The sequence below is a fragment of the Balaenoptera acutorostrata genome, chromosome 9 (assembly GCF_949987535.1).
Source record: "Balaenoptera acutorostrata chromosome 9, mBalAcu1.1, whole genome shotgun sequence".
In the NCBI taxonomy this organism is placed as follows: Eukaryota; Metazoa; Chordata; class Mammalia; order Artiodactyla; family Balaenopteridae; genus Balaenoptera; species Balaenoptera acutorostrata.
Genome location: NC_080072.1, coordinates 41,547,938 through 41,573,890, shown reverse-complemented (window position 1 = coordinate 41,573,890; position 25,953 = coordinate 41,547,938). Strand labels below are relative to the sequence as shown.

Sequence of the window (25,953 nt, the reverse complement as noted above, 5' to 3'; positions counted from 1 at the left end):
GCCATGAAATGCCTCCCAAGGCAATACAATTTCATTTACCTGGGTTTAACTGAGGCCAGTTGGAAATGATAGAGCATCTTTTGATCCAATTAAAAATGTTGCCCACAAACTGTGAAAGTTTTCACAGCGTTCTTCAGACCAGAGCACTGTTTTACAGCCAAGTTTCTGAACTCTTTTTTTTCAAAGGAGATTTTTATCCTGGAAAATGTGACAACAGAACTCCAGGGGCGTGAACATGCTGCTGTAATTACTCCTCCAGACACAATGAAACCAACCCAAGTTAATTATTTATCAAAACCAACCCACTCTCTGAAAACATCTTTGTTTTGGCAGAATTTTTTTCTTTCTCCAGGAAATAGGTCAATAGTTTTTCCCCCCACATTTCTTTATCATAGTATCTGACTTTCGGAATTAGCTATGTCAAATCTTGAGACATTTGCCAAGCACCCAGGTGGGCTGGCAAGGGTGCAACAAGAGTCCTGGGGCTTCTGTTTCCTAGGTTCTTCCCATTTCAGCATTCCTCATCAATAAGAGTGAGCCTGAAAAAAGAAAAGGAGACAAAGTGTTGTTTAAGTTATCTTCTATATGTCAGGCCCTATAAGAGGCACAATGTTACATTGTTTTGCTTAATCCTACGAGACAGTTGTGAGTATGCCCACTTTACAGATAATGGATGTAGGCTCAGAGAGGTTAAATAATTTTCACACACCATTCTCTATATCTATTCCATGTACATGGTTTTCCATGTCTGATAAGGAGGGGGTATGAACTGTGTAAATGAAGTTGCTGTTGAACTAAGACTTGACCCTGGTGATTTAGGGAAGCTGATGGGACCAGATATGAGAGATGGCATCACATACACCAAATGAGTTCATCTATATTAATTTGATATCTCTGATGTCATTGCTCCAATTTCGCCCTACAGATGTTCCTAAGTCCCCATGATAAATTCTTTACTTTTGTGCTGCCCATGTCTATGCTCACCGGTTTGAATCAGATGCAACAGAAAAGATCAGTTGAAAAGAAATAGGAGAAAAGTAGGTAAAGAAACAAGAAGAAAGGTATGCTAGAGAAGAAGAGAAGAAAAAGGACCTGTACCTTGAGACTTCCTAGACTTTTAAGATTTTACTGTGAACAGCATGGTTCCGTAGCTAAAGCACTGAGCTGGGGGTAAGGAGACGAAGCGAGCTTTGCCACTCGTCACTGTTTTAGCTCAGGTCAGCCTTCTGTCTGGGCCTCAGTTTTCCCATCTGGTATAATCAGTATGAATTTCTCTACAACTCTCGGAGCCAGATCTCCAAACTCAGTTTCAAGTACTAGAGCTTCTAGCCACCAGATAGATGATACATTCAGTGTCACACTCTTGAGCACTTTACCCTCCAATTGTCCAAGGACCTTGAGGGCTTGCATATTCTAAAAGGGGTCTATAGAACATCCACTTCTGAGCAAGCCCTCTCTGCCTACTTTAGCTGCTATCCTAGCTGGCGAAGCTTCTCCCTGCCACACAAGGCCGCTGTAGAGCGCTGGCCCACTCCTCTGTCGCTGGCACTTCTGGTACATGCAGAACAATGTCTGGCTTGTCTCAGCTCTGGCACAGGCCAATATAATCCTCCAAGGAAGGGTGGACACTGGGTGACTCCACGCCCACAGGGCCTCACTTACCCAGGGGCTGCTCCCCACTGAATCCTGTAGGTGGTATCTCTTCGAGCCCTGTCTTTGCAATAACACCCAGCCATTCCATCTTCATCCTGCCCAGCCTCAGAGATGCTGTGCCCACGACGAACCATTATACACAAACGGATCAAGTTTTCCTGGGCTTAATCTCAAAGCAAGGCTAAACATTTGTAAAGATTCCTGAGCCCTTTTTCATAGATTTAGTACATCTAGGATAGAACTTAAGACACCAGAGATGATTCTCGTACAGCATGTCCTGAGTACCCAAATTACAGAAAAAGTGATTTAGAAACACAAATTGTTCTATTTACTTACTGAGTTTATGTGGGGTGAGGGGGAATATCTTCTATGAGCCGACCATCTAGGTTCTAGCCCACCCCAGGCTGAGCACTGATAGAAGCTTTTTGGTCACTCTCCTGTTAAAGCAACAAGAGTCAAAACAGAAATTGATGCCTTAGTGGGTCATTTACCAATTCAGGATACCCGATTTCCACGCAGAAGTCGACCTGGAAGTTCTCTCTGAGATTCCTCCAGCTCTGTTATTTGAAGTCATACAGGGTAAAGAGTGGGAGATATTTTCACAGCGAGTTACTCTGAAGCAAAGGACTGTGATGAGAACTAAGGAAGAATGACTCCATTTGTCAAGGATAACTTGAGACTTTAACCAGAAGAAAATATACTCGGTTTTTTAGTTTTTTGGTTTTTTTACAATTTTTATATAGCTATCACTATTGTAGCAGAGCAAATAGTGCCCACCAAATATGCATGTCCTTGCTTTCATTACTTAGCTTCTCTGGAAGTTAGGCTTAGGCATGTAGCTAGTTCAAAACAGGGGACCGTGAGTAGAAGTGACATGGGTCATTTCTGAGTCAAGGCAGTTTTAAGCCTGTGTACCTCCTCCATGTCTCTCTTCCATTGCCGCAGGACCCTTGGAGACCTTGCATTCCAGATTGTGAGGTTACAAGACTGTGGAGCCTTTGTCAGCTTAGGTCCCTGAGTGACTACGTGGAGCAAAGTCCCTTGATTACTGCTGTTGATCATATCAAATGAGTGAAAAATTAAACTTTTATGTTATGAAGCCACTGAGACGCCAGAGTTAATGTGTTACTAGTCTATCCTGACTAATGTAGCTAGAGTGGTAGAAAAAATTACTAAAAATTAATCAATTTAGTAAATCAATGCTGCAGAAAAATTGGATTAGCAGGCTAAATGTTTTATTCAGTCTTGGAAAGTGTCAGCATGTGGCAGGTCTTCTATCTAATCTGTGGGCCCAATCTGTCATTTCTTAGTATGAAGGGGTAGGGAATGGAACTACCATTTGTGGAATTTCTTTATGCTAGGGACTTTGTATAAATTACTGCACTTAATCCTCCTGAGATCCTATGAGTTAGGTCTTATGACCAATTTATACAAGAGAAAAGAGAGGTTTGATGGTCATGCATTCATAGGTAAGAGGTATAGGATTTGAAGGCAGGAGGGCCTGACATCAGTGCTCTCTTTATTATATTACATTGTCGCTCCCTAACTCTAGAAAAACAGAACTCCAAACTGGCACAAACTTCTAATGATTTTGAGGTGGGGGCTGGGATGGCTCAAGTCCTCTTCATTTTGCTGCCTGGAGTTTACAAAGGCCTCCCCAACAAGGTTCTGTACATCTGGTCTCTCCCTCTTTAAAAATTCCCCCTGACACACCAGCTACAAGATCATTCTAAAACACAAAGCCTGTTGCCTCCAGGCTGGGAAACCTCTTTGGCTCCTCTTGTTCAAGTTCAAGTTCAAACTCCTTGGCTTGGCAGATAAAGCCTTTTCTTGTCATCCTTTTTTCTGCTACTGCCCCACTGAACTTGAGGTGCTCCCCAGACACAGGGCCTCCATGCTCTTTCATCTCCACACCTTTGCTCAGCTCTGCACTCTACTAGGAGTACACGTCCTCCCCAGTACCTACTGTTTTTCTCCATATTTTTCAAGATACAGCTCAAGTGACGATTTGTCTTTCAAACCTTCCCTAGCAGGATTAGTAGCCACCTTCTTAGCTTCCCCTGCACCAAAGATATATATATATATATATATATATATATATATATATATATATATATATATATATATATATATATGATCCCATGGGAATTTGGGGGGCTTCTGTCTTCTCCTTGGCATAAGGGTTAATTAAATGTGTGTAACTCTTGGATTGATTGCTGGTTCCATCTCTTGGAGGCTGTATAACCTTGGGAAAATTACCTATCAAATTTTTAGTTTCCTCATCTGTTAAATTGGAATAAATAATAATGCTGAGCTATAGGTCTGTTTCAGTGGATGAAATGCAATAAATAATACAATGCAAGTGCTTACTTTGGTGCTCGCATATAGTAAGGGTTAAATAAATATATTTTATTTACTATTTTATTTATTCTTTTATCCCTCAGCCTTAGATAGGTAAGTCCCCAGGAAATATTTGTTAAATGAATAGAGGATCAAATGAATAATTCAGTTCATTCTGATGAATGAGCAGAGTGAGAAGACTTACTAAGTACACAGAGATCTCCTGGAAATCTTAGTCTCAAATAGGAAGATCACTGTTTTAGTTGTGTGTGTGTGTGTGTGTGTGTATGTGTGTGTGTGCGCACTTTCAACTCTTCAGCAAAATTTACGCAGCAATTTGTATTGAATTTCAAAGTGAGAATTGCTTAGGTGAGCTGAGGATTTTCTTCCTCAAATCCAGAGCTGAGGATTTTCTGTTCCAAGTCCAAAATCAGGACTACATAGATCTTGCAAAACATCCCTTGCATTCATCCCTGATCAGTCTCTCTTTGGTGGAGTCGGTCACCCGTAGAGCGTGGACTCTAACGCCTGTCGTAAGGTGCTGTGTATTTGGTGGCATCAGGATTCATCCAGATGACCAGCTGAGCACATCCCAATTCCCACAGACCATCTAGAGTCTGGCTAGCCAGTCAAGAGGGAACAAAAACATCTCTCTTGAGAGATGTCATTCTTTCTTTCTCCAGTCTGTGTGATTTAGCAGGACCATCAAATGGTCAGATGAGATAAGATGAGATGAGATGAGATGAGATGCGATAAGGCTGATGGTGCCAAGCATCCTTCATAAAGGGCTTTCCCTTCCGGGCATTTCTACCTCTTTCTTACATTGCTTGTTTCCAAGACTCATCCTGCTTTCTAGACCTCTTTCTCAGGTTCTTTTCTCTCAATAGTGAAGTCAGACACATACCCTCAACTTTTCTTACATTCCTTTCTATTTCCGGTACAATCTGTCAGTGGAAAGCAATCTGTGATATCTCTCTGTATCAGGAATCCTTACAGTTGTAAGTAACAGCATTAAAAAAAAAAAAAAAAAACCAGAAATCTCAAACCAACTTCCTGCATTATAAGTTCACTTAATAGAAAAGCTTTGAGGTCGGGGAGCAGCAACGCTGCTCCTCTGCTGTCCTCCAGGTTCTGCTCTCTTCTTGGTCTTGGTTTTGCCTGTACGATGGCTTCCCTCAAGTTTGTGGGATGACCACCAGCAGCAGCTGGGGCCACGTGCTTCCTGGAGAGAGGAGAATCCCACACACATCAATGCAAATGGCTTCACTTCACTCCACTGGGGCCCCAGTGTAACCACCAAAGTCTCCTTGGCTTGAGCCTGGGTGGGAAGGAGGGCCCATCCACAGAGATGGGCACTGGCTCAATCCCTCCCAAATTGCAAGGCTGACACCGGATGGGGGACGCAGCTCACTGCCCTGCACTTTTCTTCCCTCACTCTCTCAATCGCTTTTATTTGCTGCGCTCAAGTTCAAATGAATTCCCACACTCATTTTTCTCTGATTTATTTTGTTCATAAAAATAATACATGCTTATTTTAACTGAAGAGAAAATTTTAAAAATAAAATAAAAATAGAATGATCCAAAATGTCCACTAAGCAGAGGAAACACAAACATTTTGGCAGGTGTGCTTTTCTGCTGTGACCTTTTTATACGTGGTCATATTCACTCTACGTGCATACAGGTTTGATTTAACACTGTGGTGCTAGCATCTCCATAGGTTGTTGGAAATATTCTAAGGGCTACATATTCTCATATATAGAGGAACAATGGTTTACTTTAACGTTCCTCTGTGGTGGTACAACGGGTTTTTCTAATTATTCATTATGAGAAATAGTACTTTAACCAATATCTTTAGATTCCAGATTATTTCCTTACGACAAATTCCCAGATACGTATTCCCAAATTATTTTCCAAAATGAGTGCCTCATAGTAGACTTCTCTCCACAGTATAAGAAGGTGGCTGTTTCACTGTCTTTCCACCTGCACCAGGGATTGTTTGTAATCTTTACTAATTTGGGTAGATAAAAGGGGAGAGGAGCGTCCTGTTGCTGTTTTCATTTTCATTGCTCTGAATAACATCACAGATACTTTTTTTGAATGTTAATTAATCATATATTTCCTCTTTTTATGCATGTTCATATACTTTCCCCATTGTCCATTGAGACCTTAGTGTTTTACTTATCAATTTTCATAAAATTTCCATACTCCAGCAAAGATATTAATCCTTTGACATTTGTGCCAATTTTCCATTTTCTGCTTTAATTTGTTTATGTTAATTTTCACATACAGAAGTGTTATATTTTTATGTAGTCAAATATATCAATCTTTCCTTTTGGTATTTGTGTTGGTTTTAAGATTATAAAGCCATTCCTAATTCAGATATTTAATCAAATTTTAATTTAAATTTTTCTTTCATTCCTGTGGTTTGATCTTAACTGCTAATCCTAGGTACTTCAAGTGTCCTTCCTTGACAAGGTCTTTACTTAAGCATGCCTCAGTGAATCCCAGTTTAATACAGGACAGATCTGTCCTCTATATATAAAGAGGTTGGCTGACCCATTAAATCATCTGCTCTGAGAAATCTCTTCTCCTGTGTAGGTGGCTTGAAGGAGACAAGACAGCCAGCAATGAAAGAAGAATCGATGTAGGGTCCTGATATTGGTTTCCTTCTCTGATGCTCAGTTTCCCCATTTGTAACATAGGAGCATTTGACCAGGTTTTCTTTTAGTTTTTATTGGAGTATAGTTGCTTTACAGTATTGTGTTATTTTCTACTGTACAGCAAAGCAAATCAGCTGTACGTATACATATATCCACTCTTTTTTGGATTTCCTCCCCATTTAGGTCCCATATGACCAGGTTTTCTTTAAGGTATGTCTCAGGTCTGACTTTTGTGTTTCCAGAAAATACTTTTTTGTTTCTATGCATGTCCTTATGGTTTCTTCCTTCCCTAATTCCTTCTCCTACTCCTAGGATGACTTTCATGAGATCAAAATCAGATGCACCTCTGTTTACAATGTGTATTTTATGATGCTTGACCCCCAGTTTCCACGGGCTCTGCTATCCAAATCCAACCCATCTACTGAGGGAAGTAGCCATACACTGTTCTTAGTACCAGGTGACCAGCAATTGGCTGAACGGTGGACATCCTATCCAAGGGGGCTTGCCCATTGGCCAGACTCTACCCCCATGAGGGTGTCATGAAGGACATTCTCCAGTGGGACCAACAGTGATTAGCTAAGCCAGTCACACAGACACCCTCCACAACTTGGGCTGCAGCATACAGACATGACTGTCCACTGATCTTGGGATCTGATTGGAGCAGGTGGAAGTAGAGATGCTATGAACACATGACTTCTTGCAGCTCATGAGAGAGAGATGGGGAGAGAAGTGGGTCCGTAGGCTGTCTTGGTTTGAAGCTTATGCAAGTTCAATTCTGGTCTACACTCATCCTAACAATAAACCTCTCTTGTCTTAAGATGGTTTTTGTTTTTTGCCAACAATAATCTGAGTAACATTCCCCAGATGGTTTCCTTCCCACTCTTATTCACATCCTTTCATTACTGTGTCTGGGGTGGGGCTCTGCTGCTTCTGCATTACACCATCAGCCAGGAGACACTGAGCGTTTGGGGAAGTGAGGTGACCAGTTGGACGCAGGGAAGACGTGACACTGAGAATGTGCACACAGACACATACTCCCGGCTTTCACTCCCGCTAATGGTCTGATGCTTCATGTATACTCGGAACAGCCTCCCAGCCTCAGCTCGTCCCACAGAGCCCTTTAACTGGGCAGGATGGACTTAACTGTGCAAAGGTACTCGTTGCCTTCTTATACCAGCCTTGCTGAGAACTGCTTTATAGAAATGTCATCATTGTGCCCAGGGCTGGCCCCAGGCAAGACTGGGAAGTGGGAGAAGTTAGCATTTGGCTCTCCACACACCTCTCTGGGCCCGCTCCCTCCTGCTGACTGTCAGCTGTGCCCGTGCCCCGCATCTTGCCATTAAAAACTGCCCTGTCTGTCTCCGGCTTCCTCAGGGCCCTGCTCTCAGCTTGAAATATACCAGAGGGTTTTCCTTAACAGGAATCTCCTAAGAGTCAGTGCCTTAACCCCAAATATTTTCAAGTCTGAAAGATGACTTTGAGTAGTAAGAACTTGTCTGTTTAAAGGAACCAACAAGCACACAGAGCCAGCCCAAACCCTCACGCCAGTCACAGCTAGGAGCCGGAAGCCTTGCCCTGGTTCTCCCCATGCTCCTTTCTGGCTTCTTCTGTTTGTCTCCATGGTGTGATGCCTCCATTTCTCATGCAAAGGTCTGCCCTCCCTGTCACCCCAGTTCTCAGTGCTACGATCCTGGACAGGACCACTCCCTCCCCTCCCCTCATTCCTCATGCCCTCCCCAGCCTGGTCACCTCTCTAAAATAGCCACACCCTCATCTCACCCCATGGGCAGGGCTCCCCACTGGGGTTCTGACCAGGTCCCCCTGCAGGATCTGGACAGAAGTGACTCTAACACAGGAACCCCAGACTGTCAGGTAGGCTCCTGGCAAAACTCTCACGTCTTACCATCCTGGGGATAGAACAGATCCAAGCTTCAGTCTCCTTACTTATGAAATGAAAGTAATAATAGTAGCCGCTTCCTAGCATTCCTATGGGAGGTGAGCATTAGTAATGTAATAGACATGAACAGTGCCTGGCACAGAGTAGGTGATCTGAATCTTGCCTAGTAATAGTAGCAGTTACATTATTCATAGTGATATTAACCTGTGTTAGCTCCCCTGGGCCAGGTCCTGCACGTGAACTGTGTAGGGGCTCTGGGCCAGGTGGGGGCAGCAGAGAGCTATATGAGGACACGCTGGGACCAGTGGGCCACCTGGGAGTCCCAGGTGGAGGGTTGGCATCCAAGGCCAGTCACCGGGAAGAGCATGGCAAGATAAGACATGGAGCTGGGTGGAGTCTATTCCAACAGCCATCCTCTGGCCTCCCGGCCTCCTGTCTTACTGCCTCCAATTTCGCTCTCACCCTTTGCTAGAGTGGTCTTTCAAAATTGCAATTCCAATGTAATCACTCCCTTGATTAAAACCATTGTATGATTCCTCTGCCCATGGAGAATGACCAATGCCGTTAGGCTGATATTCAAGGCCCTCCAAAAACAGACCATCACATCCCTATATCTTGCCCTTAACTCCACTCCTCATTCTTCCCACACTGGCCAAGCCAGCTATTCCCAAACACACTGCCAGTTTTCTTGTCTTTACTAAGGGCATTCACTGGCCTTTTCTCTGCATGTCAAAATCCGGCTCGTTTAGCTCCAATGCCCTCTTTGCCATGAAGAATTACTGGTTTACCCCGGCACTTACTAAAACACGTCTCTCTTCAGATCTCGCTCAGTCCTTCACGTCTGCCTTTCTAGTGGTATTTGTCATGGCCAGCATTATTCTAGAATGATAGAGATGACATCTCACCTTCCCTGATGCAATGATTTCTCAGAATCTGTCTCCTTTTCTGTAAGAGGGAGTAAAAACCGCTTCCCTGTAGTATGTTGAAGGATACAGAAGATGATGCATGAAAAGTACCTCGAACTGGGCCTGGTGCATGGGAAGGGCTCAGTTAGCAAGGTCTCTCATTATATCATCATCATCACCCTCATCACCAGCGTTATCACTAGAGGGACACTGCCCCTGAATGGTCAGGGATTTACAGGCTTAAACCCTCAGCCTGCCCCTAAGACAAACTAATTTACCAAAAAAAATAAATAAACAAACAAACTACTGAAAACCTTTTGTTTGGGGCAGGAATGGCAAATTCAGATCACAGGGCTGGAGGGAGGCTGCTGGGAGCCACAGAGCCACGGAGACGTAGGAAAACCTCCCGTGGAGGAGAAGTGAGAGCAGGTAAAAGAACAAACTAGTACGGTGACAAGAGAAGAAACTTTTTTTTGTTGTTTAGAAAGATAGTGATGTTTTCAATAAAAATTTCAACCCGGAAATTAAAATTTAAACAACATAAGTGCCTCCGAGAATCGAGTGGCAGCGAGCAGTCCCCTAATGGTGCTCTGCACAGCCTTTATTTTTTAATGTGGAGAAGGAAAGGATTTGTCATTAAAGTTTAAAAATAATCAGAATCAAAATCCCTTTTGTTCCTGCGGGCTGGCAGAGCTGAGGGGCCGATTGTGTGCGCTGAGTGGGTGTCCAGGAAACAGTAGTCATTTGTGTGCGTGTGACAGGAGTCGAGTCCAAATCTAAATTTAAGCAAGTGTTGGCCTTCTTGGAACCCATAATTTTTGGATCAATTATCCTGGACTAAGTGTCTGAGTTTCTTGCTCTCTCTCTCTGCTACATTTAATAATTACAGCACTTGAGCCAAGAATTTGCCGACCAGCTGTGGTGCCCTAACTGTCTGGTTCACTCATAATTTCTGGAACTTGATACAATCATGGCCTTTGAGCCAATTAGGGCAATATTTGGTGTGTTGGAAGTCTGCTCCCCACCCTCCCACCATCTCACCCGGGTGAGAAACAAACAGCCCATGTCTATCCTGCAAGAGAAATCGTGTGTTCTTAGATCTTACCCAGCCATCGCACCCATGGATTCTGCCTATCCCATTCCTCCCCACAGATTGGGAAAGAACTGCACGACTGGTGGGCTGGAAAGAACCTGATCTAAGAGTCCGATAGCCCAACCCTACCCTTAAGCCAGCTGTGTGACCTTGGCTTAATGGCCTACCCTCTCTGAGTCTTAGTTTTCTGTCGGTAAGTAGCCAGACTACTTGAGTTCAAATCCTGTCTCCATCACATTCTAGTTGTGCAACATTGGGCAAATTACTTTATCTCTCTGAGCCTTAATTTTCTCATTGGCAGAATGGGGATGATGTTAATATTAACTATCACATATAGTTTGCGAGAATTTAATGAATTAATACAATTAAAATCAAACACAAAACACACACTCCTAGAACTTAAACGCCATAAGGGCATGTTTTTGTCTGGTTTGTATGCTATTGTATCCTTAGGACATAGAATAGTGTCAGTAATTTTCCATGGATGAATGAATGTATAGAATTTATTTTTATTTGTTCACTATTCACTCTGAGGTTATGTCCAAAAATGATTTGTTATGATCCATGTTTACCACAGGGCAATCATAATGAAACCAGAACATCAAAGACCAGGATAAGGAAGAACAATCAAAAGTGTGATGTCCTTTCACTTAGAGCTTCCTGGCCACCAAAGCTATAAACCAAGCAGCCTAAGAGACTCCTTCCAAATCTAACATTCCAGGAGTCTGACTTTTAGAGTCAGAACCAATAGTTCTGACTTTCATTGTGACCTTTGGCAACTCTCTCACCCTCTCCTAAGTCTCAGTTTTTCCATCTGTAAAATGTGAGAACTCAACCAAAGGAGCTAAGATTCATTCTTGGATTTTAGCTTTTCTTTTCGCATTTGGCCATAGGGAGATAAAAATAAAAGAAATTTGATTTCTATCATCAAAGAGTTTATGAACCTGCAGGAGAAATAAGGTTCATACATACATAACTCTCTAATTCAAGCTGGAAAATGGTAGTTTAAGAATGTTACCAAAGGCTAAAGAAATGATGAAGAAAGATAAATATGCCTGCTTAGGAGGACTTGATAATAGCTTTAGAAAAAAGCTGCAGATTGTGATAACCCATGAAAAATATTAACAGATATTCACAAGAAAAGAATTCCTAACAAGTGAGAAGATGGGAAAAAGCAAATAGGTATAAAATTGCAGCTTAGCTAATAAAGTGAATGTAATGTACTGGGCAGAGATATGGAAGGGCAGATGTGTGTGCTGGTAACTCCCCACCCTCACCTATGGCAGACCTCACCAATCAATCACAGAGCTTCATCCTGCTGAGTCAGGATGTAGCCTCAGAATCCTTCTCAACACCGTGTTCCAGGCAGCCACTCCCAAGTGATCACAGTGGATACACAGAATGAGACCTCTTTACCGTCTCTATTTAAGGTATATATAAGCCAGTAGTAGAAAAGAAGACTAGACCAAAGTGCAGAGGGCCTTGAATGTCAAGATCAAGAATACGAATAATGAAAACATTCTGCTGAATGTGGATTCAGCTGCTCCTTACATTGGTATGATAACCACGTAGTCTGTGGGCAACACACATTATTGTAAAATATATACACTGAGCCTGGAGGAAACGAATCCCTCCCCGCCGAGGCTTTCCGCCATCATCTGGGACGTAATCCACCGCCCAGGCGGCACAGTGCCTGGCTTGTGCTTAAACAAGGATTGTACTGTAGCGGTGTTCTCACATCACACTGCGGAAAGGAAAGCAGCGCTGGAGACCTTTGCCAAAGTTGTCAAAGGGGCTGCCCTACAACGTAAATGTGGCCTCTGCACATTCTTAAAGCGACGCTAGTGATCATCTCTGTGGTACCAGGGCCGGCACAATTATCCTGTTACCATCCAATGGCTGCTCTGGATGAATGTGTCCCTGTGATGGTTCCATTTAACTGTCTCCAGGAAAAGGAAAATCTATCGAAAGGAACGTGAAACAGAATTCCATGAGCTCATGTCTGGTGGGGAAAGAAAAAGGCATCTGAGGGTGATGGGAAGTGAATCATATTGTTTCTCGGCTCCAAGCGTAATCCTATCCTCCTGCCCTCCTCCAGGGAACCTCCACTCTCAGCCTCAGTATGTGGGGACATTCTGGCAGCAGGGAGTCAAGGCAACCCGGCCATGGAGTGGCCAAGACCTCAGCTCCAGGCCCTGTGTTTTTGGGTGACTTTCTCTTTATATCAGCATTTGTTCATACCCTACCTCCTTACGAAACAGTTTCCAGGTGCGTCACTTAAACACTTTTAACATAATATAAGGAAATAAAATTAAAATAAAAGATGCACACCTATTAAGAAGAAAAGATTAGGCAAATGTAAGGTGCAGGATTGTAAAAATGAAACCTGAATTAAGGCAGGCCATTTCATCTTTCTGAGCCTCAGTTTCTACAACATAAAATAGAAGAATAATATCTTATTTATAAGATTGTCATGACGACAAACAATTATTCCAAAAAAAAAAAGGAAAATGCGTCAGAATGGGAAGATTACTGAACAGGTTGTCAGGAGACTCAGGTCTAGTCCAGCACTGCATGTGAATCGGGTGCTCCCTGGGGCTTCTCCCGGCTCATTCCATGAGGTAGGGATGCCTGAGAGGGCATAGAGGAGCAGGAAAGGCAGCAGGGAGGGATGAGGAGTAGTGAAGTATCTTACTTCAACTCATTACTAAAGTATCATTTTTTTTTAACTTTTTTTTTTTTTAAGAAATTCACGTTCTTTTTTATTTATTTATTTATTTATTTATTTATTTATTTATTTATGACTGTGTTGAGTCTTCGTTTCTGTGCGAGGGCTTTCTCTAGTTGCGGCAAGTGGGGACCACTCTTCATCGCGGTGCGCGGGCCTCTCACCATCGCGGCCTCTCTTGTTGCGGAGCACAGGCTCCAGACGCTCAGGCTCAGTAATTGTGGCTCACGGGCCCAGTTGCTCCGTGGCATGTGGGATCTTCCCAGACCAGGGCTCGAACCCGTGTCCCCTGCATTCGCAGGCAGATTCTCAACCACTGCGCCACCAGGGAAGCCCCACTTTTTTTAAAAAATAAATTTATTTATTTGTTTTTGGCTGCGTTGGAGCTTCATTGCTGCACGCGGGCTTTCTCCAGTTGCGGCGAGCGGGGGCTACTCTTTGTTCTGATGTGCGGGCCTCTCACCGCGGTAGCTTCTCTCGTTGTGGAGCACGGGCTTTAGGCGCGCGGGCTTCAGTAGTTGTGGCGCACGGGCCCAGCTGCTCCACGGCATGTGGGATCCTCCTGGACCAGGGCTCGAACCCGTGTCCCTTGCATTGGCAGGCGGATTCTCAACCACTGCGCCACCAGGGAAGCCCAAGTATCATTATTAATTGTATCTTTGGAATATTTTTTTCTCATGACTATATCAGGGGCAATCATTAATGTGGCAAATATCATGTGACTATCTCGTCTGTACCTGGTCCAGAGGGACAAACTTCCATGTGGGTGTTCTAGTGCCTTCTCAGGCCATGCCAGTTACAAGAGGTAGGAAGGACTGACCCAGATAACTGCAATGCAGAGCTTCTTGAGCTGAAGAAAGATGTAGATAGAGGAGTACAGGGCAGAGTAAGAGAGGGAGCCTGTTCCTGAGATAAAGGAAAGTTTCCTGGGAAGAAGAAACTGAGTTTGGCCCCAACAGGTAAAGTGTCCAGGTAGGATGTTTTGAGTGGAAGAGATTAGGTAGGTCAAAGTGGAAAGACTGAAAAACACATGGGATTTGTGAAAAGAGTCGACATTTACTGGGTTTTCATAAGCTCATCATCAGTTTCCTTTCTTTGGCTAACAGCATCTAAATTCACCTTTCAGGAGTACCCACTCCCCTACTCTCAGTCCATCTGGTTTGGATAAGACTGATCCCACCCCCACCTAGCTCCAGGGGAAATATATGGTCCTGACCCAGCAAATTAGGGTATTTCATTCCCCTGGCCACAATGATTGGTTTAAGGATGGGCATGTGACTCAAGTAGATCCATTGAGACTCACACTGAACCTTTTGCTGGATTCCATCTTCCCACTGGACTTAGATGGAGTGCTGTTCAGAAGCTGTAAGAGTTAGTGGATGTCTTGTCATGAAATGAATCACCCTGAGAAGGAAGTCACTACAAATAAAAGTAGTGCTAAGAAATAAAGCATGGTGATTTCTCAGCATCATTTGAATACCTAAATCCAGCCATACCTGAAGACTACACCTCCTGGCTTTTTTAGTTTTATGAGTTTAAAAATTCCCTTTTATTCTTAAGCCAGTTTGATTTAAATTTTTATCATTAACATCTGAAAGAATCTAGTGTAATAGAAGGACCCTGGTCCAGAGGGGCTAAGGATATTAGCCATGGTTGACAGGTGCCACTGTAACCATCGAGGGAGTAGATTTTCAGGAAAAAGACCAAGCGGTCAAGGACCAAGAGAACCTAACCTAAAGGGACTAAGTGAATGTGAATCTGGGAGTAGAGTGGAAGATTCATTAGATGAAAATGCTGTTTTACTATTGTTGGAGAAACATTTGTCTGTCAACCTGAGAGAAATTGAGATGGAGCAAAGACAAGGAAAGTAAAGGCTTCTCTCATATACAGGTCTCCCATCAGGTCCTTAAGCAGCTACTCCTGGCGTATCCAGGAAGCAGCAAGTCTTTCATTCATGTTACCATGGTTATGGCAGCCATGTCGTTCAGTAAAGAGCACAGACATTGAAATCAAACTCACTTGGTTTCAGATCTCACTGGTTATAAACTCTCACTTTCTGTTAATTCAGTGTCCTTAGCAAATGAAGGCTCAAAGTAGTTTAAGGCCACTTAAATGAGTAGCTTTATCCTTCTAAGCCTCAGATTCCTCCTCAGTAAATGTGAATGGTGATACCCACCATCATCTCTCACTGGAGATACCTAATTGGTCTCAACTTATTTTCAACCATGCAGCCAAAACAAACTTTTTAAAGGCAAGTCAGCTACGTCACTCCCATTAAAACATTTTCATGATTCCTGTCATCATTAGGGTGGTGATCCAAATTCATGAAATGGCCCTCAAGTCTCTGCATTGTCTAAAATCAAATCCTGCTTATCATTTGAGTCACCTAGATACTTTCCTCCTTGTTTCACTCAGTTTCTTGAAAAACTGTTAACAGTAAAACTATAATAATTAATAATAAGTGTGATACAGCACATTAACAAAGTGAAGGAAAAAAATCATATGATCATCTCAATAGATTCAGAAAAAAAGCACTTGGCAAAACTCAACATCCTTTCACGAAAAACTCTCAACAAAGTAGGTATAGAGGGAACCTACCCCAAAATAATAAAGGCCATTTATGATGAGTCCACAGCTAACATCATACTCAAGGGTGGAAAGCTAAAATCTTTTCCTCTAAGATCAGGAACAAGACAAGGATGCTCACTCCTGCTACTTTTATTCACTATAGTACTGGAAATCCTAGTCAGAGCAATTAGGCAAGAAAAAGAAAGAAAACAGTTCCAATCAGGAAGGAAAAAGTAAAATTGTGTCTATTTGCAGAAGGCATGATATTATATATAGAAAACCCTGAAGACTCCACCAGAAATAATAAAGGAATTCAGTAAAGTTGCAGGATATAAAATCACTATACAAAAATCAGTTGCATTTATATACACTAAAGACAAACTATGAAAAAGAGAAATTAAGAAAATAATCTTATTTACATTAGCATCAAAAAGAATAAAACACTTAGGAATAAATTTGACCAAGGAGGTGAAAGATCTGCACATTGATAAATAGAAGACATTGATGAAAGAAGTTGAAGAAGACACAAATAAATGAAATGATAGTCCATGCTCATGGATTGAAAGAATGAATATTATTAAAATGTCCATACTACCCAAAGTAATCTACAGATTCAATGCAATCCCTATCAAAATTCCAATGGCATTTTTCATAGAAATAGAGAAGATAATCCCAAAATTTATATGGAACCACAAAAGACCCCAAACAGCCAAAACAATCTTAAGAAAGAAGGACAGAGCTGGAGCCAGCACACTTCCTGATGTAAAACTATACTACAAATTTACAGTAATCAAAACAGCATGGTTTGGGCACAAAAACAGACACATAGATCAATGGAACAGAATAAAGTTCAAAAAATAAACCCATACATATATGGTCAATCAATTTACGACAACATGGATAGAACTTGAGGGTATTATACTAAGTGAAATAAGTCAGAGAAAGACAAATAGTGTGTAATATCACTTTGACATGGAATCTAAAAGAGTCAAACTCATAGAAATAGAGACTAGAAAGGTGGTTATTACCAGGGGCAGGGGGTGGGAGAAATGGGAAGCTGTTGGGCAAAGAGTACAAACTTTCAGTTATAAGATGAGTAAGTTTTGGGGATCTAATGTACAGCATGTTGATTATATTTAGTAATACTGTATTATGTACTTGAAAGTTACTAAGATAGTAGGTCTTAAATGTTCTCACCACAAAAAAGAAATGGTAATTATGTGACATGATAGATGTGTTAGCTAACCTATGGTGGTAATTATTTGCAATATATAAGTGTATCAAATCAACATGTCATATACCTTAAATTACACAATGCTATCTGTCAATTATATCTCAATAAAACTGCAACAAATAGTTAATAATAAATAATAATAGTTAATAATAAAAACTAACATTTATTGAACACATACAAGATGCCAGGCACTGCTCTAAATGCTTTACTTGAAACAACTCATTTAATCCTTATGACAATCCTATGAAGTAGGTACTATTATTACCCCCACTTTATAGATGGGAAAACTGAAACACAGAGAGGTTAAATAAGGTGTCCAATGTCATCCAGTAAAGAATCATTATAGTCAGGTTGCAAACCTAGATGCCAGTATCCAGAGCCCATAGGTTAATTACTACATTATGCTACCTCTCTAAATGCATTCCACAGGCTTTTCCCCATTTTGTAGCTGTGGTAGACTGAATAATGGTCCCCAGCTATATTCACATCATAATCTCCAGACCCTGTGAATGCTACCTTATATGGTAAAAGGGACTTTGCAGAAGTGATTAAGGATCTTTACTTTAGATGAGATTTATCCTAGATTACCTGGGTTGACCCTAATGTAATCACAAGTGTCTTTATAAGAGGGAAGCCAGGGAGATTTGATTACAGAGAGGAGAAGAAAATGTGAGGATGGAGGCAGAGATTGGAGTAATGCAGCCAGAAGCCAAGGAGTGCTTGCAGCCACCAGAAGCTGAAAGAAGCAAGGAACAAACTCTTCCAGTCTCCAGAAGGAACCAGTCCTGCCAACAGCTCGATTCTCCCTCAGTAAAACGGATTTTGGACTTCTGACCTCCAGAATTTGTAAAAGAATAAATTTGTTTTGTTTTAAGCCATCAAGTTTGTGGTAATTTGTTACAGCAGCAATAGGAAACTAATACAGTGGCACTAACACAACTTGTTTTTTCTGGCGCATCCATTGCCTTCCTTAACTCCCACTTATTCTTCAGCTCATACCTTCAATTTCACCTTCTCAAGGCAGCCTTCCTTGACACCTTAACCTTATATTTGCCCATTATATCCTCACACAGCACCCCAGACTTCTCCTTAATACTCACTGCATTTGCGATTGTTAATGATTGTCGCTCATGTGACCAAATCCAAGGGACAGAGGACAGTGTGTGTCTGTCTTATTCCTCATTGTATCCCAAGAGTCTAGCTCAAGGCCTAGCATGTTATAGGTTCTCAATAAATATTTGGTGAAATGAATACATACATATATATATATACATACCTAGTTGTTCATAGGACTTGGATGCTTTCTAAAGATTATGAATGTGTAGAACTTGGTACAGGGCCTGACATTTAATAAGTTCCTGAGAAGTAGAGACCTATGTGAGATCTGGGACTTATCTGTGTGTCTTTTGAACAAAATCACAGACCTCATCTTAGATAAGTCCCAGGAGGAGTGCTCTGTTGTTGTATCTCCTTTTCCCTAACACTCTAAGCACTACTCTTTACTGCAAATTCTGGTAGTCACCCAGGCTTGACGACCACACTGAGTATTTTAGAAGGGAAAGGATCAGCGCATCCCAGAATACAATGAAACATGGAGGACTGCAGCAAAGCTACCTTCTGCTTTAAGACTACAGCAAGCCCTTTGGGCCAATCAACATGGTAGTCAGAATGGGTAATTCCAGCCCTTCCTCACCTTTCTAGTGTGTGTGTGAGCCTCCAGCTGGGCCAGGGACTGATTTTCCAGGCCCAGAGGAATTCTCATCATTTCTCAGGGATACGTTAGCTTGAGTTTGGTCCTTGCGCCAAGGCTCTGACAGCTTTATTAGCACCTATAATTCAATGTAAGCATCAACGTGTTGGGAAATACTTTGAGGCTATCTTTCAAAGTCAACTTAATTCCCTCTCAAATGCCTCTTTGTTTGCCAAAGTGCCAGCCAGAAGACTTCCAGGTAGGCAGGAGATGAGCTCCAGACAGGGGATCAGCAGGACGTGTCTGCCGGGCGCCCAAGTCACTTTGCTGGTAGCTGATGTCATTTCCAGTTAGTGGGCTCCTGGCAGAGGTGCCTGCAGATGCTCAGATGACATCACTGGGGACCAGCCTGTCACCAAGGGAGATAATAAATGGAGCCCAGCCCTGAGTCCCCGCTGCCCCCGGAAGTCACAATTCATTTCATGGCTTTGCTGTGGGTCTAGAGAGTAGACACCCTGTGCTCCCACCCTGGCCAAGCCCCAGACAGCCAGTGCACACCCTCCTGCTGGCTGCTTTGTTTAAACAAAACAGAATGGGACATGCTGAGTTCACCCAAAAGTGCTCAGCAACTCCATAACAATAGAAACTGGACAAAGGTGATATAGCAGAGTTTACTGGTCATCTACTCAGCAGCCATTGCCATTTACCCTTCCTCCTGAGCTGGTAGAACCCAATTTTGCTCACATCTGCACCCTCCTCTAGGAAAGAGTGGCCTATCCCCAACTTCGAGGGGTGGATCCTCATGGGTCTAAGCCAATCATTCATTCATTATTCATTCATTCATTCAACAAACATTATGTAGCACCTGTTTTGTGTTTGGCATTGTTCTAGGCACTAAGGGTAAAGTCATGAAAGTATCAGACAAAGTCTTTGCCTTCATGAGACCTTAATTCTAGTTGGGGTGATAGGAAATAAACACACACATATATATTATATAATAAATATACAATGTCAAGCCAAGCAATGATATGTTTTATGAAGAAAATAAATCCAGATAAAGGGATAGAGAGAAACAGGCTCGCTGTTTTAGATAAGGGGGCAGAGGGAGGTGATTATTTCAGCAGAGATATGAATGAAGGGAGAGTACCAGCCATGTGAATCTCGGGGGTGGGGGGGTGGGACACATTCCAGCCAGAGGGAAGAGCAGGTGCAAAAGTCCCAGGGCAGGGATGAACCTACATCTTGAGACCAGCTAGAAGGTCAATGCAGCTGCAGTGTTGTGAGCAGGGACTGAGTCATGGAAAGGACTTTGGATTTTTTTCTAAATGTGATAATGAATTATTGGGGGCTCTTCACTAAGAGAGAGAATTGATCTGATTTCCATTTTCACAGGATTACCATGGCTGCCATGTGGAAAGCCGACTCAAGTAGGACAAGAGGGAGAGCAGGAGACCAGTGAGCATGGTGAACCAGCGTGGTAGCCAGGGAGGGGGTGATAACTGGTTGGATTTGCGAACTATTTTGAAGGTAGAGGCAAAAGAATTTGCTGATGAATTTGGTGAAAAGAATGAAAGTTTGGGGCCCACACAACTGAATAAATAAGAGTGCCATAAACTGAGATAAAGAACACCAAAGGAGGGCTTCCCTGGTGGCCCAGTGGTTGAGAATCCGCCTGCCATTGCAGGGGACACGGGTTCGAGCCTTGGTCCGGGAAGATCCCACATGCCGCGGCGCAACTAAGCCCGTGCGCCACAACTACTGAACCTGCGCTCTAGAGCCCACGAGCCACAACTACTGAGCCCGTGAGCCACAACTACTGAAGCCCGCGCACCTAGAGCCCCTGCTCCACAACAAGAGAAGCCACCGCAATGAGAAGATTGCACACCGCAACGAAGAGTAGCTCCCGCTCTCCGCAACTAGAGAAAGCCCGCGCACAGCAACAAAGACCCAATGCAGTCAAAAATAAATAAATAAATAAATTTAAAATTAAAACAAAAAAGAACACCCGAGGAGGAGCATTTCTGAGTGGGAAGAGATCCAGAGCTTGGGTTGATACGTGCTGGGTTTGGGGTGCCTACTACACACCGAGGTGCAGATGTTAAGTAGTCAGCAGGTGGATACAGGAGCGTGGCGATCAGGAGAATGGTTGGTCCTAGTTCCCTGACCAGTGCATTGGTTAGACTTCAGCATGAGGTGCAATTCTAGACAATGAGACTTGGCTGAAGGAGACATCTGGGCAAGGCTTCCTCATTTCTAATGAGGAATGAAGGTTGGTTGGTTGGATGAATGAATGAATGAATCTCTAAGTTTCCATTCATCTCTGATGGTCATTCAAAAATTTTAGATGCACTGGAATTGGAGTTAGGAGACCTGGGTTCTATCCCTGGCTCTTTTATGAACTAACTGGAACCCTGGTCATGGGTATACCCTCTCTGAGCCTCAGTTTCTCTATCTGCACAATGAGGAAGTTGGGCCAGATAGTCTCTGTGGGCTCACCTGGCCCCGCCACTCTACCCAGTTCTAAGAACATGGGCTTTGGAACCAAAAGCTCTGGGAGAAATAACTTTTCCCTGCTTGATGTGTGACCTCTGGCACCTCAGAGCTCTTCCCTGTCACCATTTCCTCATCTCTGAAATAAAGATTTCCAACATGAATTTCCATTAAGTCACAGCATATTTGCCTGGTGACTTGTGTTGATAGAAATAGTGAAAACCTCGAGGCGAGAAATATTTATAAGGAATCCAACTCCTCCGTGCAAAAACACACATACACACAACCTGGGAGGGGACACCAAGCCTTTCTTTTCAGACCAGCTGCACCCTGGCTCCTTATGAGTACATCCTCTGCTCAGGGTGGGCACTAGGTTCTTCTTGAGGGGGGCTCTTGGCTTCCCTTGCCCCTCATCCCCAGGAGCTAAGAGCTACACGAAGAATGCCAAAGCTTAGCCCTGCTGGGACACTCCTGTGGTTCTACCACAGGGCTTGGGGATGAGTAAAAGGAATTACGACTCTAAAGCCCCTGGCCTAGGCCCAGCCCACAGTGAGTGTGCAAACTGCCTTGTACATTGGCCCCCAGGCCCCAGAGGCATTAATGGCAGAGTATAAGGCCATTTTAGATCTCATGTATTTTTCAGGTGCTCAAAGGTAGTGATTTCTGGGCTATTTCATTCATTTAAAAGGTCTAACAGTAATTTCTCAGTTTTGAAAGTAAATTAAAAATAAAATAAAAGACCTACTGGAAACCCTCCTCTTACTATAGTTAAGCCCACCTAGCCAAACTAAAATTTCTTTGGTCTGAAATTATCAATATATCAATTCCGTGTTGTTAGTGTTATCTGATCAGTACTATATATGAAGGTGGGTTAATAGGGAATGCGCAAATAAGTAGATTATGACTTAATCAGTGCTTTATGTTTGAAGACTTGATCTTTCAAAACTCAGAGGGAGGGATTACTAAAAGAGGTCTTCAGTATCAGAAAGGCTGGGAGGCAGCAAGTAAAATGTTGAATGTTTTCACAGGGGGCTGCTGATGACTATATCCCTCCCTTTGATGTCTGGGCTCTAAGAACCTCTGAGCTATGACTGAGTGTCCCCAAGGCACAGAGCCAAGGGAGAAAGGGGAAGAGACACTGTGCTAACAGTGACTGATGTCACTTCCAGTTAACTGGCTCCTGGCAGATACACTACAGATGTTCAAATGACCTCATTAGGGACCTGGGTGTCAACAACAAGACAGATACAAACAGAGCCCTGCTTAACATTCCTGCACATTCCATGGCTTTGGAATCCCTTAACTCATTTCCCAAGCTTTCCAAAGGGTAGGAATTTCAGGCCATGTTATGTGGCATCATACAGAGCTTTAGAGAAGAGGGAGCTTGTATTAGCTGAGTAGGCTGGCTTTGCTGCAATAACAAAGAACACCCAAAGCCCTCCCTCACTCCCCACCCCATTTTACTTCATGAGTTGTCCTAATCCTTGGCTACATCAGATGGGATGTTGCCCTCCAGGCAACATGGAAATAGTAAGTATGGCCTCCAGACATGTCCTGGCTTGCATTTAACCAGCCTTCGACCCCAAAGAAAAGAGAGAGCTAGCATCTCTCAGTCACCATATGCAAAATCCTGAGGAAGGACTTTGGCCCAGGTTGGATCAGGCATTGTTTTATTACCGTGGCCAGGGTCATAAGATACTATGCATGAAAATTAAAAATAAAACATCTGAAACAATCAGGGCATTGTTGCATAAATTCCAGTTTGTCCCCTAGTGCAGATTTTCATAAAACAGAATTAATTTAATCTGTGTGTTAGCCTGCTCTGTGAATGTAGAAAGTCACAGAAAATTGTAACCTTTTTTTGACAAAATAAAAGAATATCTACTTTAAAAAAAAAGATACTATGCATGGCCAGGCCAGGGTTCATACATCTTCCTCCGCTACTAGGCTATGAGATTGGAACAGGGTCTCACTCTGCTTCCTGTCTGCAGCCTTTCCCGCCCTGTAAGGCACAGTCAGTCAGCCTCAGTTGAGTCGAATATATTAGCAAACCTGAAGGTTTTCTCTGGCAGACCCACTCAGCACAAGCCAGGAAGAAACAACTAAACGTAGAGAAGACTGATAACAGAGGTGATTCATAAACTGACTAGCCAACTGGTCAAAATTGTGTTACATTCAACAGCAGCAGCAATTCTGAGAGCGCCCTGGAGATCTTTCATCTAATAAAGTCTTTCCAGAGCTGATAATAAAAAATTTCTTGCATGGTGGTTTACAAAGCATTTTTACATCGTGTATTTCACTTCGCTACGATTCAGCAAATAATAATGAGAGTCTTCCAAGTGCCAGGCACTGTGCTCACTGGTGGCCTATGGCAGTAGAAGCAGACATGGTCCTTGTGCTCCGAGAACTCTCAGTGTAGTTCTAAAGAGAGATTAAATAATTGAAGAGAAAATAATAGCTGATGTTCTAATACCTAGCCTTCACTGTGTGTCAGGCACTAGGCTAAGTGCCAACACATATTAACTCAATTAATCCTTACAATAGTCCTTTGAGAATACTATTATTAGCCTTGGAAGTTGGGTAACTCATCCTGGGTCACCAGCCAGCAGGTAACAAAGCCAGAAATCAAACCCATGTAGCTTGGCTCCCGAGTCCATGCTCTTAGCCATAGCACTGAAACCACCAGCCAACAGCAGTGTTATGAGAGTTAAAATGGAAAGTGGATGGATCAAGAAGGCTCTGGCATTTAACCCAGTCAGGAGGTCAGGAAAACCTTCTTAACTGAAGCCTGCAGATGAGCACATGTTAGTGTCACAAAGACAGGACACTGAGAGCTCCACAGGGCACACACTGACCGGCCCCATTTTATACTGATGGAAAAAGTCAGGCTGGACGATACTGCAGGACTTTTCCAAGATCACACAGCAAGTAAGGGATGATTCAGGTCTTAGAGTCAGGCCTGGCGGTGTTTAGAATCCAGTGTCGTTCCCACCAGGCTGAGCACAAAGACTGGAGTGGTGGCTTCTATAAGCTGAGCTCACGAGTCTCCAGGGAACTCCAGATATAACACCCCCTGGCCTTCTCCCAGTTGCCTCAGCATAAATAACCAACAGGTTGACTGACGCACATCTTATAAACCACATCCTATAAAGAACTTAGAAGCAAATTGCCCTTCTGGTAATTGCATTAAGGGAACATGTTTGTTTACCTTAGAAGTTTAAACAGAATGACCTTGTCTTGAAAATTGTGAAATAACAATCAGAAGTTATTTGCTTATGTTTATATTTAGAATTAGGTATTCATATGAGCAAATGCAAAATAAGGGAGGGGGTTACAATACTGGTTACTGATTAAGAGCCTTCAGAGAGGTGGATTATTATTCATTCCGCTGTAATGATTAACAGTTAAAAATCCACTCTTGCTGTTCTCTATGTCTAGGGGAAGAAAGAAGCTTTTGTTTTGGGGTGTGTTTTTTTTTTTTTCTGAAATGAAAAGCTACATCTTTCTTTCCAGGGAATGCATTAGAATGAGGGGTTTCCTCAGAGCTGGAAATAAGCCAGGATATTTTGGAGTCAAGGTCCCCTGCCCCTCCCCCTCGCCACTGCCCTTGCAGGCTGAGAGCTCAGCTGGGAGGGAAGGGGGGCTGACTCCACCCGGAAGTACAGCTGAAGGGGCCCAGGGTAGGTGGCGGGGTGGGGGGAGGGAGGGAGGTGGCAAGAGCAGGGCCACAAATAACTAATAACAGCTGATCCTTAACCTTTATCGAGGACTCATTACGGCCAGACACTGATCTGTGTGCCTCACATCCATTAGCTCATTTAATTAGGTTGGTATAATCAGTACCCACATTTTGCAGGTAAGGAAACCGAGACACAGTGCTTCGCTTGCTCAAGACCATATTCCTAGAAGGTAGAGGAGCCAGAATTCCAGCAGGGTGACTCTAGCGTCAGCACCCTTCACCGGCTGCCACAGCAAGCCGGTCATCCCGAAATCATCACCCTGCTGGTGTGGCTTTTGAGACCCTCTCAGGGTCCTCCAGAGAGCACCTCTGGTATGAGTTCTGCTGGCCCTGAACTTGATGCTCTGCAGTCATTTTTGGTTTATAGACATCTCTGTACAAACTGTCAGCTTAATTTTGGCCCCAGAACTTCCTTCCCTGGCGAACCGGGGTAGTGTGGGGGAAGGAGAGAAAAAGAGAAAGACAGAGAGAGACTAGTTAATTACTTTTGAAGAAGTCAGACAGCATTATAACCAGTCTCTTACCCAAGTGATGAAAAAGCTATTGTTGGGGCATCTTGGCACCAGAAAGGAAGGGAGAGATTTTCCTGAATCATTTCTCATTTTTTATTTAGCCTTTACACTTTTCCTGGGGCCTCCGGGCAGCCTTCCAGACCCCATCTCCAGGATTGACTCTGAGTTCCCGCAGTAAATGATCTGTCCCTCGCAGACTGGGGAAGGGGCGGGCTGAGGCCCGGACAGGCCGTGCTTGGCTCGGCCCCCTGACATTGTACACGCTAATGCAATGTGAAGGAGCACGTCTAAATAGCCTGTCCAACTTTTTTGATGTTCTTGAACCCACAGATGGGATTCATTTCCACACTGTTCGCAAAATGTAAACGATACAAGGACATTAAAGAGCATTAAACTACTTGATGACATTTTGGTCACATTAATGAAAAGTGGCATTTTTTAAAC

The 25,953-nt window shown here is 43.1% G+C and overlaps 1 long non-coding RNA gene across 1 annotated transcript in view; it reads right to left on the bottom strand.

The window, feature by feature from the left end:
* Positions 1-341: 341 nt before the first annotated feature.
* The window catches only part of LOC103005149 (uncharacterized), a 41,008-nt gene continuing 15,396 nt past the window's right edge, over positions 342-25,953 (bottom strand). The window contains exons 2-3 of the long non-coding RNA XR_450389.1: positions 1,990-2,090; positions 342-539 (exon numbers count right to left, since the gene is read on the bottom strand). This is a non-coding gene — a long non-coding RNA (uncharacterized LOC103005149). The remainder of the gene's footprint in view (positions 540-1,989; positions 2,091-25,953) is intronic.